Source organism: Elephantulus edwardii, unplaced genomic scaffold (assembly GCF_000299155.1).
Source record: "Elephantulus edwardii isolate Elephantulus edwardi_28Jun2011 unplaced genomic scaffold, EleEdw1.0 scaffold00330, whole genome shotgun sequence".
In the NCBI taxonomy this organism is placed as follows: domain Eukaryota; kingdom Metazoa; phylum Chordata; class Mammalia; order Macroscelidea; family Macroscelididae; genus Elephantulus; species Elephantulus edwardii.
The window spans coordinates 715,563-728,173 of record NW_006400080.1 but is presented as its reverse complement, the minus strand read 5'-3'; the positions used below and the strand labels follow the sequence as shown (position 1 = coordinate 728,173).

General features: G+C 36.0%; 1 protein-coding gene across 1 annotated transcript in view; it reads right to left on the bottom strand.

Annotated features, from left to right (window-relative positions):
• The window catches only part of LOC102859956 (protoheme IX farnesyltransferase, mitochondrial-like), a 147,518-nt gene that overhangs the window by 89,673 nt on the left and 45,234 nt on the right, over positions 1-12,611 (bottom strand). The window lies entirely within an intron of this gene.

Genomic DNA, 12,611 nt, shown 5'->3' with positions numbered 1-12,611 from the left:
GAATTAAAGTTTTAGCTTCTATAACTGAGATAGTAGTCAGAGCAGATTTGAGGGACAGTACCAAATGTCTGTAGTTTTACTTGTGCTATATTCCTAGTGTCTTGCATAACTATAAATTATGCTGTTAAGTAGGTGGTAGGATAATTGAAGAGTCTCAGTTTCTGTCTCCTCTTATTTTTTTCACCTTTGGTAATGAAGTTTCTGATGAGGAAATGTATCACTGAATTAGGTTTTCACTAATACCTATTTGTCATGAGCACAGAAACTGCTCTATAATTAATAATATCACCACCTGATCACTTTGGAATACCAATTAATTAAAAAATACTTAAAATATCTTCAAATGACAAAGAAAGTGTAATTAATATATAATTTCATTTAGTATTATGAGAAAAAAATTGTTATAAAAATCTTTTATATTGCCATTAGTTTTAACTTGATTTTGTCTGCTCTTTTAGTATATATCCAATTTTAACGGAACCTGTTTTATTACAATATCAATGCTAATCCTTTCACAGATGACTAATAAATTTTCAAGTGAATTTGTATGAACAACAGAATCACCTTCCTTGTAAAAGGTAATTTCACCCTAAAATGACAGCTTTGTTGAGTTAGAATAACAAAGGAACACTATAACTTCTTAGAACTGTAGGTACCAATGTTTCAATTTGATGACCCATTTTCTCATTTATTTATTTAGCCCAGTACCCAGGGAATGCTTCTCAGTCTTTTTGTTAGGTACTACAGATCAAGAAAGAAATGGAGTCTGTGTAACTAAAGAAGGGCTCATAGGCTAATGAAATATTCAGATATAAAAAAATATAATTAAAGTACAAGTTAATAAATGATGTATCAGAAAACAAACAATGAGTTATGAGATCTCTGGGGATAATGTGTCAAAATCCAGGAAAAGTTAAATTAAGCCCCACATAACATACAAGTCTATGGAAAGCAAGTGCTAAACAAACATTGATTAAAATGACCTTCATGGAATAGATAAAAAATAACTAATATGGAAATATTATTAAGGTACCACATTTTAATCATTAATGATCACCATTTAGGAATAACCATTTTAGTTGTTTCCTACCTAACATAACAAAGAGTTTTATATGCATATAACTACAATATTTCTTTTAACTTACTGAGCTCTGAAGTATTCATTAACACCTAAGGGCTAGACCTCTCTTACAGAGGATTATAGTGTTAATGTCACCCACTGGCAGTTTGAGATACTTTGTAGTAAAACATCAATGGTATATTCAGAAATATTTCTTTGATCAATGAATTATTAAAAATGAATGCTGAATTCTTAACTCTCACACTAACCTATACAGACATTTGGAAAGCAATTAAGAATCTGATATCCAATTACTATTTAAGATTTCAACTTGATAGACATGACACTGAAAATAAAAATGACATTTATGAACTGATTCCATTTTCTCCTCTTGCAAAGTGAACAGTGGAATGAAATGGTTGAGAGTCTAAGTAAAGAGATTTTTTTTTAAAAAAATGTAAATTTTTAAAAATTGTGTTTGGAAAAACATACAGTGTATTATAATAAAATGTGGACGTTGTGGAGAAAAAAATAGGAATGGGAGAATGGTTGAAGGTATCTGGCTAGGCATTTACTAATTCAAGAATCATACAAACATGAAATGGCACAAAATGTAAATTAACTTTAGGATCTGCTCTTTTAATTTGACAGCTGTTTGACAACTGCAACATGGAAAACTGACCTCAGACAACTGTGTATAAATGAGGGATGATTAAGCCAAAGTATTTCACAGGAAATGATACAACATACATTGTAGGAACTTCTCGCAGGGGAATAGATAAATGCAGACTGGAATTTTTATTGTCTTTGAAGGTGTTGATTTCAATGGATTTAAATTTCACAAAAAAACCCTGTGTATTTATTGTCATCAGTGACACTTTCCGAAACATATTGCCATCAGTAGAGAAATAAACTATAATAAGCACATTTCCAATTCTCAGGTGTTTCTTGAAGCAATTTTTTTATTGACCTTCTCTGGCTTTACCTTTTGAATACTAAAGCAGTAACATCTTCCATTTTCATTTTGAATTAAAAAATAATGAGCTCTTCTATGCTTAAACCTGAGAAGACACACATATCCTAGAGGGCTAGCAGTCTGTAAGAGAAGAGTCAGTAACCACAACTGGATTCTAACAAAGTTCCTGGGAAATGTTGTGCTTTATTTTTTTGCTCAGCATGGAAAGAGAGAATAATTACATTTCCACTATCTACTTATCAAAGATATTTTTCTTCCTTCTTTTTCTCTCTGTAAACCACAGTACAAAAAGAATATGTTCTCTTATAAGAAGCCCAAATACGTGATAAGGAGGAGGGCTCAAGCCAATTTCAACCCACTGAAAGGTTTTATTCTGACAAATACAGTATTTTTAAAAACAGACGTCATAAATAAAATCAGTAAATTTCACATGAAAATAGAAATTTCTACCTTGTGTTAAAAACCCAGTGGTTCTACCAACACTGGGCCAGCATTTGTAAGGAAAGCAACTGCATCTTTGGCCACTTACACTCCAACTCATCAAGGCCACCAGCTAACCCTAAAACAGTAAGAAAAGCATGGACAGAGGAACTGATAACATGTCTGCAAACAAAAATAACCTCATTGTGGGTATCTGAGAATAGTGTCTCATGCAGGAAATAATTTAAAGCAAAACAAAACAAAAATGAAAAATCTGCCAATCTAAGACAACAGTCTTTTGCACATTAGTGGAGGTTCAAAGACAGATCTGTCTCCGAGGAATTCCCTCCTCATTCTAAGAAGCCATATACAGGAAGACTAACATGATAATTTAAGACCCAAGCAGTTTTACAGCTTGATTTTCTATCTTGCATCAATCCACCTTTGACTCTTTCTCATGGATAAACTAAGGTCCTCTGTCAAATGCCTTCAATGTCATCCCTCCAATCACAGTTGTGGTTTTATATTTATCTTTTTTATTCTTTTTGATTGACACGTCTTTCCTTCACCAGTTAATAAGCACTGTTTATTATTTACACAACTAACTGAATAAACCAGATAGCTGCTCTCAGCAACCTAGCCATTTTAGGGTGGAAAAGAGTCAAACAAGCGTGCTAGAGGAGAGAATCACAGGATTTCAAGTGCCAATGATCCTCAATCCGTGAAAGGTAGAATTTGAGTTTCATTGTATTTTTATTTATGTAGTTATTTCAAAACACTGACTATGATTTGAGTGGATGTTTACAGACTAAATTAGTTAAAATTCAACAATTCATACCCAGTTCAATTAGTGATACTGAATGCAACCCACACTGTGTAACAGAACTCTTTCTATTTTCTCCTAGTGTCGTTTCATTGATTCTGTTGATATTGAAATTATTTTTCTCACTGAACCACATAATTTTAATATGCAAACTAGAACCTACAGGTTCTGTCCCTGAGATATTTCCTCCCCCAAGATTTTCATTGTTGTTACTGTTATGTGCCATCAAGTTGTCTGTGACTCATAGCGACCCTATGTACAACAGCTCTGAACCCTGCTCTCTTATCATCTCTGACACACCTACTCTATAACTCCAGCCACTGAGTAAATCCATCTCATACAGGGTCTTCCTTTAGTTAATTTAAAACTTCTTTTCCTTGTCACATTCTCTGTTACCATCTTTGTTTTCTTTGTTGTCTTGGTTACCGCCATTGCTGTTTGCACCTTGGTTATCTCCATCTCTGCCTTCTTTCCATCTTCATTGTTAACTCTTTCTTGTTCTTCCCTCTTTGGAAATCTTTCCTCACTTCTCATCCCATCCTACATTTTCTCCTTACATTAATCATTTCCTGCCTTCTGAACTTTTTTCACTGCCAAATGTTGCCTCTTTGATCTTCTACAGCTGATTGTTCAAAGAGATGGCTACCTCCCTGGTGGGATGCTACCTTTAGGAGTCTGTTGATGATTTAGCTGAAAATTGAGCCTTGAACACTAGTTTCATGCTTGAAGACTATCTAATGGCCATAATTGTGAGGTTTTTACTACTCTCTATCAAACCACCAAGTCTAGTCTTCTTATTTTGTGTTTTATTCCAAATTTTTCTACTACTCTCTCCAGGACCTCCAGTTGTGGTCTCTTTCATCAGTGGCAGCCAGCCACCATTTATTTCCGCTAACCATTTATTTCCGCTAGTCTCAGAGTCATTGGAGTTGGGGTTCACATGGTCCATTTGGACTAATTGTTATCTTGAGTCTTTTAAAGTCTTCATTCTTCTCTTTGAGTAGATATTTGAATGAAGTCATGTGGATGCATATGTGAGAAGACAGAGGGAGCAGAAAATGTAAAGGTTCTCGTACAGGAGAATTCTTGATGGGTTAAGAAACAGTAGGATGTTAAAGTGGCTACAGTGAAGTAAGTGAGAAAATCAGAAGAGAACACCAGGATCTGAGGCCCAACTACCTGTAGCTCTGGAGTAAGGCCTTTAGGTTTTATTAAGTTGGTCCACTCCTACACCTCTGACATTAATCTATTTCTTCAATATTGTTATTTTCAAATCAAAGACATCGCTGCAACCACTCCCAGCTCAAGAATTCTAACTCTTCATCTGACTCCTAGTCTCAAGAAGTTCTCATATTCCCCTCTATTCACTTTCCCTGTATATCAATCACTATGTCTACAGTACCAACTCTTGTTATTGCTATCAGCTCTATCTCTTGTCAAACCTTTTTCTAAGATCCAATAATGACTCTTTCTCTCCTATATCTGGAAGTACCCACAGACAGCAAGGATTCACTTCAAAGCTGGAATTACCCCTTTTTTAAAGACCTGTCCCTTCTTTAGCACTCTATACCTCACTGTATACTCACTGTATTGACTATGCAAAGGCATTCAGTTGTGTAGATCACAGTAGTTATGGATAACATTGAGAAGAAAGGGGATTCTAGAACACTTTAATTGTGCTCATGTGGAGCCTATACATAGACCAAAAAATAGCTTTCCAAACAGAAACTGCAAGGTTTAAAATCAAGAAAGGAGTGTGGCAAGGTTGTTCCTTTCTTCATACTTATTCAGTTTGGATGCTGAACAAATCATTCAAGAAACTGGACTACATAAAGAAGAATGTGGTATTAGATTTTGCAGAAGACTCATCAACAACCTAAGTTATGCAGATGACACAAATTGGCTTGCACAAAGTGAGGAGGACTTGAAGCATTTGCTGCACAGTTCAAAGACTACAGCCTTCAAACTGGATTATATCTCAACATCAAGGAAATAAACATCTTCACAACTGGGTCAATAGGCAACATCACAATAAAGGATGAAAATGACTGAAACAGTCAATAAGTTAACTATTCACAATTTTACTTGGCTTCACAACACCATGGTAGCAGCAGCTAAGAAATCAAAAGACATATTTACATAGAGTAAAATGGCTTTCAAAGAAGACCTTTATAAAATGCTAATGAGCAAAGATGTCAGTTTAAAGATTAATGTGTACCTGACTTACATCATGGTATTTTCAAACTACATGCATGTGAAAGCTAGGCAATGAATATGTAAGAGAAAAAAAAAGAAATTATGCCTTTGAATTGTGGTTTTAGCCAAGAATATAGAATATACAATAGACTATGAGAAGAACAAACAAATATATCTTGGACGAAGTGCAGTCAGTGGATTCCTTAGATGCAAGGATGGTGATAACTAGCACACACTGGACATGTTAGCAGAAAGGGCCCGTTCTTGATGAAGAACATCATGTTAGTAAAAGAGTTAGTAAAAGAACATCATGTTAGTAAAAGAGAGAAAGATCCTTAACAAGATGGAATGGGTGTGACTGCAGCAATGATTCTACACACTGCAGTAAGAGGTCACGATCAGACAGCACTGTCTGTACGTCAGATCACCAAGAGGCAGAGTCAACTGAACAGCATTTAAGAGCAACTTCACTGGATGACCATTGCATCAACCATATCAGAAACCTACAAATCATACTCATTTCTCTCTTTAATGTATCTAATTTATAGACAAATCTTTCAACTATTCTCTTTATTAATGCACTTTTCAGGTCCACATCACTTTTCATTTTGTCATTTTTGTTAAAATACAGCAAAATATATACAACAGTTTCTACATGGACAACACAGTGACAGTGATGACACATCAGGCTGTACAAGCATTCTCATATTCCTTTTCTGAACTTTCCTCTCGTACTGACATACCTTTCTTGCTCTTTCTCTTAGTGCCATCCAGCAGATTAATACTTAGTGACCCTGCAGTGCAGAGGAGTTTTACCTAGGCAGTAATCTTACAGGAGCAGATCATTAGATCTTTTCTCCCACAGAGCAGCTGGTGGGTTCAAACTTCTGACTTGTCAGCTAGCAGCTATATGCTAAACCAGTGTGCCATGAGACTGACTAACAGAGACTTACTCTCCACTAAGCATCCCTATTTAAGCTTTTGAGTTGTTGCTGTCAATTTGTTCCCACACACAGTACTTTTACACAAATAATGGTGCTATAAGGTTTTTGCAAACAGGGAAACTCCCTTTGCATGTTTGTTTGCTACACATCCTGAGTGTGGCAACAAATTTACATGGGCACATTATATGTGAAAATTTGGTACAGAGTTCTTTCAGAGAGCTCTGAAAACTCACTTTCTGTGAAGTCATAAAATATTTATACTTTTGTGAAAGAATTATTTTACTCACTATAAATGCCTTCAATCTTCATTCATGTAGTAGCATGTATCCAGAAAGTAATTAATTGTGTTGTGTGTGCTGGTTCCATCCAATTGAATAGTGTCTTGGAAGGCAAGCCTGAATGTCTACTTCTGAATGAAAATAGCCATTGACAACCATGTGGAATATAGTTCTATTCTTAAACACATGGTGTTAGTTGCCATGAATTAGAATCAATTCAACTCTAACTGGAATGACTATCCAACATCAATTTACAGAGGAAGTCTGAATTCTTTAAAGGTATGAGAGGCTTTTTATGTCTGGACTCTGCTGTCTCCTCCGGCATATCTGTTCAGCATGCTCCTACTTTGTACCTAACATTACAGCTGCTATGCAAGATTGTAGTTTCCCCGAACAGTCTCCCTGCATATAAAAATTTACAACTCTGAGGGAGCTCTGGTGGCCTAGTGGCAAGAAGCTGCACTGCAATCCCAGAGGTGCCTGGTTCAAATCCACCAGATGCTCTGCTGGAGAGGGAGGGACAATCTCCTCCTGTACCAGTCAGATCTGATTTGACGGTACACACAAAAAACAATAAAATAAAAAAAAATTTACAACTCTGTATATTTACTCATGATGTTCCTTTCTACATAGAAAGGTCCCCTCCTGTGTCTCATCTAACTAGTAAATAAACACATAAATTTTCCATACTATGGTCCCTTCCTGACCTCCATAGGTACCTATTACCATTCCCTAAGCCTTCAACCATTTGTTATGCATCTGAGAGCTGGACAATGAATAAGGATGACAGAAGAAGAATCGATGTCTTCGAACTACAGTATTGGAGAACAGTACTGTATATCTTATGTACTGCCAAAAACCCCAAACAGATAAGTTTTGGGGGAAACATGCAGAAAGAGTGCTACTTGAAGACAAGGATACTGAAGCTTTGTATCACATACTCTGGGCATGTTGCTAGGAAAGGGACGATCCCTCAACAACATGGATTGACACGATGACGGCAGCAATGGGCTCAAGTCTTCATGCTCTCACAGATGATGAGGATAGCATGGAAGAGAACAGGATTGAAGTTTGTTGTTCACAGGGTCACTATAAGTCGTACTCTATATGGGTTCCTAACAAGCTTTCCTGAGGGGCCCCAGTGGCACAGCCCTGAGGGTGCTATGCTGCAAAAGGTCAACCAGCAGTTGGCATCCACTAAGAGCTGTGAGGGAGAAGACTGGGCAGTTTCCTTCTATTGAGATTTACAGCATCAACTGCTACTGAACTATGAAATGGTACCACCATGGGGGAAAGTAGTTCGAAGTTTGCTCAAAAAGGTGAATACAGAAATCCCATATGACCCAGCTATGCCACTACTAGGAATAAACCCTAAAGAAATCAGAGCCAAGGCACAAATGGAGATATGTATACCTATGTTCACTGTAGCACTATTCACAAAAGCAAGAAGATGGAAACAGTCCAAATGCCCCCATCAACAAATGAATGGATAGAGAAACTGTAGTGCATTTACATAGTGGAATATTATGCAGTACTAAGGAACAACCAAGTCAAAATACTATGCAACATGAGAAGCTGGAGAACATTATGCTGAGTGAAGTAACTCAGTCACAAAAGCACACATACTGCATATAAGATCATTACTGTGAAAATAAAAGGGTACCTAGGGGAGTGGGGGAGGTCAGGAAAGCAGAGATAGAATGTACAGTCAGTGAACACCGTAAAGGACTAGGACAAGGTAAGATCAACCTGAGGAGAAATGGTGAAAAATCAATAAGCAAACAGGAGGAACAGGGGGATAAATAGAGCTGTTCAGACTGAAAAAGAGAAGGAGAAAAGAGAGAGGAGGAAACCAGTAATTATATCAAAAACAATATATGTGAATGAATGTATAAAGCACAATGTCCATTAACAAAACACAAGATTTATGAATGATAGCATGAAGATCAACAAAAAAGTAGCAGAAAAAAAAAAAGAAAATGTGAACCGTTAATAGTTTTAAAAAAATACACACTAGGGGGCTGATAGGGAGGAAAATGTGCAACAATGAATGAATAGAAATCCAAGTTTTCTGTAAACTTCAGTTAAAATATATTAAAAAATTTAAAATATATTAAAAAAATTACACAGTATCAGATATCTGATGGAAGACTGCTATGAGTCAGAACTGACAAAATGACGGGAAACTTGAGGTTTTTTGTTTTAAGGGTTTCCTTCCCAGTATAAACTTATTTTATTGTAGTTAATATTTACATATGTGCTTTACCAGACCATGAGCTGCTTCAAAGTAGGGCCTAGTGTCTTTATCCATTTTTAAGCTGATTACTTTCATAAGTAATCAATAAATATGTAAGGTCCAACCATTTCATGACTTCTAGGTTTCTGGTCTTAGCCAAATCAGAATTATTCTCCAGTAGTCAGGTGAATGCCACAGGGATTTCAACAGATATCCCTAGCTTATGAATAATTCTGACTCTAATTAAGCAAAATAAACTTCTGTGCAAGTGATACTACCTCACATAACATTCAAAGGAAAAAAATGAAATCTTATAGCCTGAAGATTACTCAAGTTTGTTGTTGTTATTATGAGCTGCCAAGATGACAATGTCTCATAGTGACCTTATGAGTCAACATCATAGACAACAGATCTGAAACTGCCCTATCCTGTGTCATCCTCACCATCTTAAACATGCTTGAGCCCTTAGTGGAAGCCACTATGTTGATAACATCTTGTTGAAGGGCTTCCTCTCTGTCACTGATCCTCAACCTTTCCTAGTATGATATCTTTTTCCAAGGACTGGCCTCTCTTGACAACATGTCCAAAGTATTTGGTATGGCTAAATATCTATCTGTTGAAAAACATATGTAACTTTCACTGTGTGAGAAAACATAAAAAAGCTTGAATTAGGGCACTGTTTATCCATTTTCAAGGATGAGTGCATGGTTATTTGAATGAACTATTTTGCAATTCAATTAGGCGTTTACTCTAGAAGAAGCAAAAAATCAAAGAGGGAACCCAGCTACAGTAAACAGTATCTCCTACTAATATTCCAATTTACAAATCACCAAATATTCTATTATGAATTAGCAATTAAATTTCTAATGTAAAAATTACATTTTTATTCTAAAAGTCAGGCATTATATTAATTGACATTATTTTAAAATAGGTTTCAATGTTAGCAACATTAGAAGAACATTTATCTACTTATCTTCAGTTAGGTACTTGAGAAAATTATATATAGACTTGTTAAATCTTTGTTATTCAACTAGGGGCAGTAATGTATACAATGACATTTTTAGATTATCAGCCACCACTCTGCTAAAACCAGTAACAAAACAATTTTAATTTTGTCCAAATATTAGGATACTGCATTAAACTTCTATTTCAATTACACATTCACCCTTTTAGGCTAATATTTAAGTATCTTCTTATAGTAAAAGCAATCTTGGAATAAAACCTAAAACTGTATATTTTAAAGATGCACTGTATATTAAGGTATAAGGATACTATACATAAATCTTATTAACTACCAAATCTTCTCTTTGTTTCATCCTATCTCTACATCTCATCACTCACATCCTTTTAAATTCCTTTGTTCCTGCTGTGATCATTGCTTCTGGGAGAATCTGGCATAGGATCTAAAGGAAATGCCAGAGTGAAATTTTCCTTAAGATTAATTACACAGGTGAGTAATTTCCCTTTCTTTCCAAAAAATATTCTCTAAAATGTCTTAGAAAATCATTAATACAGGGCAGAGTGGTCACAAAAACATGAGTTTTAGGATGTACTTAATCACACACAAATTCTAAAGATCTGATAACTTGCTTAAAGCATTTTGTAGTTGCATTAGTAGTTGGAAATAGCAAGAAGCAAAAAAAATCTGAAAAGTCACACTGGGTTAAGGAAGCACAAGTACAATAAATAAGATGTATTTCATTGCCCATGCTCCTATCCCTCCTCCTAACACATACACACACACTCTCTCTCTCTCACTCTCTCTCTCTCTCTCACTCTCTCTCTCTCTCCTACCCTCCACCCCCAGTACTGTTCCTTTCACTGTGGAATTCAGAATCACTCATAAGTCAAATTTTGAAATATCTATCAAGAATATTCACATATTAAATCTTAAAAGGTGCTTGTTACTAAAACTAAGACAGGGCATATGCGATAAGAAAATGATACAGTCTTCCAGACATCCAACACAGTCCGTTTTTATATCAGTCATCAGTTAACTTCCATCTAAGCCAGAAAAGGGGGAGGGGAATCTGCACATTGAATGGGATAGAGTCAAAAGAAGAAACTATCAGGAAAAGCTAAATATAACTGAAGTTTTAGAAGAGATGAAGGAAACAGAAAATTTGAGAAGAACCTCATTCAACCTGACCTCTGTGAGGTTAAGCTGATAAGGAGACAACTCGGAAGGAAACGAGTCCCCAAGCCTCTTGACAAAACTATCTCAGTACACATTCCAACACTGCCATGCAAAGTCTCAGTCAAAGGCTTGCTTTTCTGATTTAATCAATTTTCCTACCAGTATTTCTTTGACTTATTAGAATGGACAATATACTCCACAATGCCTTCCTTGAATTTAAGCCATCATCACATATTCAGATGTGAAGAATGGATATATTAATACACACACACAATACAGACACTCATAGTGAGGAAAAGAAACATTTTCTCTTCCCATTTTCTGTTAAGTCAAATCAGTAATTGGGGATACATGGAGGATAACCGGATTCTAAAAAACTATGAAGGATATGGGCCAGAAGCAGGGCAAACTTTTACATTAAAAACATTGTTGTTGTTAGGTGCTATGGCGATGGCGATGGCTCAGGCTCATAGCAACTCTTCAGTACAACACTTTTATACTATGTATGGGGCATAAGTGCTTTAAACCCTTTCAAGGTGGCTGGAGATATCTAAGTAGTATCATGCTCACTATGGTAACTTAGTAAAAATGTCAGCAGTTATCTCAACTCACCTTCTACAGCAAATATGCTTCCTACAGGTGCTAAAATAATGCAGCCATCTAAACTCATGGTCCTTGTAACTTTTCTGAAACATAAATCAATATTCCATTCCTATACATTTCTGCCTAAATGTAAACCATTCCTTTCCTTCCTTTTCCTTCTCCAAATACTTTCTACCTACAACTAACAGCATTTTCCATGCCCCTTTCCCACAGTGAATTCTTGAATCGTCTTTTTTGGAAGATAGGCAAGAAAGTAGTTTCAAATCAAGGCAATACTCGATTATCTTTTATAATATTTTTGTATTCCTGAATTATTTAATATTTATTACTTTTCCCCACAAACTAACATTTTTCAAAATCTTTCTTTGAATTTATGTAATTTTGACAGAAGATAGCAATAAATATCTCAGAGATACTGCAGCTTCTCTATTTAAAGAAGGAATATGAAAATAAGTGGCATGGAGCTGTGCTGCAATCCCAAAGGAACACGGTTCGAAGCCACCAGCTGCTGCTCTGTGGCAGAAGAATAGGCAATCTCCTCCTGTGTGATTAATTGCCTCCGAAAACCCGCTTGAAGGGTCAGCTATGGGTTGGTTCCAACTTGATAGTATACAACAACAAAAATACAAACAAAAGGGAGCTCTGGTGGCTCAGCAGTAAGGAGCTACACTGTCAATCCAAAGGCAGGTGTTTCAAATTCACCACATGCTCCATGGAGGAAAGATGGAAAATCTCTTCCCATGTCATTTGCAGCCTCTGACAACTTGCTGGAATGTCAACAATGACTTGGTTCCACCAACTTGACAGCACATGACAACAACAGGAACAGTAACAATATGACTGACCCAAATACATTTTACTTATATCATACTGCTTTTTATTCCGATTTTATAAAAATACACTCACACGCATATTCTTTTAGCCAAGAAAAAGAAGCA